Source organism: Lycium barbarum, chromosome 3 (genome assembly GCF_019175385.1).
Source record: "Lycium barbarum isolate Lr01 chromosome 3, ASM1917538v2, whole genome shotgun sequence".
Classification (NCBI taxonomy): Eukaryota; Viridiplantae; Streptophyta; class Magnoliopsida; order Solanales; family Solanaceae; genus Lycium; species Lycium barbarum.
This window is the reverse complement of record NC_083339.1, coordinates 30,786,671-30,790,245: the sequence shown is the minus strand read 5'-3', so window position 1 is coordinate 30,790,245 and position 3,575 is coordinate 30,786,671.

Genomic DNA, 3,575 nt, shown 5'->3' with positions numbered 1-3,575 from the left:
TGCGCAATGGAACATGTCTATGGACCTATTCTAACTATCCTGTTCTGCCTGTGCTGCATGCTTTTTTCAAACCTTTCATATTGTCTGGAAACTCCATCACATTGTCTTTATATGGACCTGTTCTTACCATCTTGTTTTGCCTGTGCTACATGCTTTCTTCGGACCTTTCATATTTTCTGGAAACACTATCACCTTGTGTTCATAGCTATTGATAGCTCGATAACTGATCCACTAGCTTTACTCTCATACTCACTGAAGCTTTCTTAAGATAGTGCATTCTTTCTTGGAACATTATTGTTACTTCTTTATCTACTCTAGCTCACGCATTATTCATGCCTTTAAGCTAGTTACTTTTACAACCATCACCACATATGTTTGGATCTGGGTTATTCATTGTGGTTTCATGTACTTGTCAATCATAAAAAATTCATGCATGGCTTAATGTCAACAATGGGTGTAGTAGAGTCGCACAGAGTTGACTATGTCTCTTTTTAGTTGGTTGGGGATGCTAAACTATGGTGGAGGTCCTACATTGATTGTCGACCAGCCGAGTCACCTCCTTTTACATGGACTCGGTTCTATCAGGTCTTTCTACAAAAGTATGTTCCTCGTAGTTTGTGAGACAGGAGGAGGGATGAGTTCTCCAGCTTGGAGCAAAGAGGATCTGTTGCAGAGTACGAGGGTTTTACGCTTTGGCCCATTATGCAGTATTGTTACTTCCCACTGAAGAAAAGAGGGTGAGACGATTTGTGAAGGGATTGACCTTTCCCGTTTGATTGGAAACTTTATAGCTAGTAGCTTCTGGGGCTACTAAGGATGTTGAGTCGGTGCAAGGACAGGCACAGAGGAGTAGTGGTGACAAGAGGGCTCGCAAGTTTGGCAGTTTCAGTGGTTCTTGTTCTAGAGGTTGGGGATATTATGACAAAGTCTCTAATCACCATTCCCATCCTCCCATTCAATCAACACTACAGACTTCAACAGGTGGTTCTTCTAGACATAGTGGGTACTGTGCCAGGCACAGTGGTTTCAGTTTGGGACAGGCATCTCAGGGTTCTTATTCCCGGCATTCAGACCGTGGAGGGCACAAGGGATCTTCTATGACAGTTCAGCAGCATGTTTCGAATGTGGTGATATAGGGCATATTATAAGGGATTGTCCCAGGTATAGACAGAGTAGGGCCTAGGAGGGTTCACAGATTCAGGCACCTAGGCCTCCAGCACCTCCAGCTAAAGGAGTAGGATATTCTACTAGAGGGGGTTCGCAGGTTGGTAAAGGTGGTTTTTAATCTAGTAAAGGCGGTTCTCAGTCAGTGAAGGTGGAGCTCATATTGGTCGTGGTGGTCATGGTGGCATACAACCCGAGGGTGGAAGTACCCATTTCTATCATTTTCCTTATAGACCCGAGGCCGAGGCTTTTGGTGCGGTTATCACATGTATTATTTCGGTTTGTCGCCGGTTGGCTTCCATCTTATTTGATTTGGGTTTCACTTTCTCTTATATGTCCACTTATTTCCTACGGGTCGGGATATGCTTTGTGATTCGCTTGATGTACCCAGTTGTGTCTCTACTCCTGTTAGTGTTTTGTGATAATAGATTGGGTCTATACGTCTTGTGTGGTTACATTTATGGGGTACAACACTTGGATGGATATAGTTATTCTCGATATGGTATATTTTGACATCATTCTAGGTATCGACTTGTTATATCCTTATCACGCGATACAGGATTGTCATGCCAAAACAGTCACATTGGCCATGCCAGGCATCCCGAGATTGGAGTGGAAGGGTACTCCCCAGCACCAAAGAGAATTACATTATTTCTTCGGGCGAAGAAGTTGGTGGATAAAGGGTGTTTAACAAACTTGGCTCATATCCAGGATACTAGTGTGGATACTCCTTCCCTTAAGTCGATACCAATAGTTAGTGGTTTTCAGAGGTTTTCCCCACAGATTTGCCTAGTATATTGCCTGATAGAGATATTGACTTTTGCATTGATTTGGAGCCAGGCACTGGGCCTATTTTTATTCTATCCTATTGTATGGCCCGAGCATAGATGAAAGAGTTAAAAGAACAGTTGCAGGATTTGTTGAGCAAGGGATTCATTAGACCTAGTATTTTTCCTTGAGGTGCTCCCATGTTTTTCGTGAAGAATAAAAATGGTACCATGCGGGTGTGTATCGACTATTGACAGTTGAACAAGGTTACAATCAGGAACAAGTATCTGATACCCCATATAGATGACTTGTTTCGCCAGCTTTGGGGTGCATCGGTCTTTTCCAAGATCAACTTGAGATCAGGTTATCACTAGTTGAAGATTAGATTAGAGAATGTTCCAAAGATAGCTTTTAGATGCCGCTATGGTCACTAAGACTCACTAGTTGAAGATTATATTTGAGAACGTTCCGAAGATAGCTTTCAGGACCCACTATGGTCACTTGGACTTTATGGTCATTTCCTTCGAGCTTACCATAGCCCCCACAATATTTATGGATTTGATTAATGGGGTCTTCAAGCCCTCTTTGGATTCCTTTGTGATTGTCTTCATCGATGACACTTTAGTTTATTCCAGTACCAAGGAGGACCATGAGAAGCATTTGAGGATCGTGCTTGGTTTGTTAAAGGAGAAGTTATATGCTAAATTTTTGAAGTGCGGGTTTTGGCTTAGCTCGGTGGCATTTTTGGGGGCATGTAGTGTCTAAGGATAGCATCATGGTAAATCCCAAAAAGATTGAGGCAGTTAATGATTGGGCTAGGCCTACTTCAGTGATAGAGGTTCTGTAATGACCCATTTGGTCATTTAAGCATTTTTACCCTTCTACCCCTATTGACCCTTCCCCTAGCTTCGTTAGAGAGTATTTCACTTCTGGGGATGATTGGCGTGGTTCCGGAGGTAATGAGGTGAGTCTTGGTTGAATTTGAGGAATTTAGAAGCTTTTGAGTTGAAGAAGTGAAAATGTGTTGACCAATAGTTGACTTTTGGATGTCTTTTCTGGAATTTCATTGGTTCCATTAGGTCCAGAAGGCCGATTATAACTGGTAAGAGTGGTTGGTTCAGTTCCCGAGGGTCTCGAGTGTGTTTTGGTAATTTAGTTAGAAACCTTATCTTTGGGTGTTTGGGAGTTGACCATGTCAAGATGACCTCATTTGGGAATTTCGAGGGCGTGGATGAGTTCGTAGCGTGTTTTTATAGTGAGTTTAGGTTGAACTTGGTGAAAACCCATATCCCGCACTTTGAAAAATGGGATTCAAGTGAGGCCGCATCTGCGGCCATTTCTCCACATATGCGAGGCAGAAACTCATAAATTTCCCCAATTCAAGTTATTTCATTTCACTCACAAATTTGAGACCTAGAAGTTAGGGAATGAGCGATTCTGTGGAGATTCTTGGGTTCTTCAAGTGGGTAAGCCTCTTAACTTTTTTTATGATTTATAATGGGTTGGCTAAGAATTTTCTTAATGAGAAACTTGTTTTGAAAGGGAATTTTATAATTAAAAACCCTAGGCTAGTAATTGGATTTTCCTTAACAAATCATTGATGGTTTTGGGGTGGATTTCCTAGTGATTAGCTTGGGTAAGTT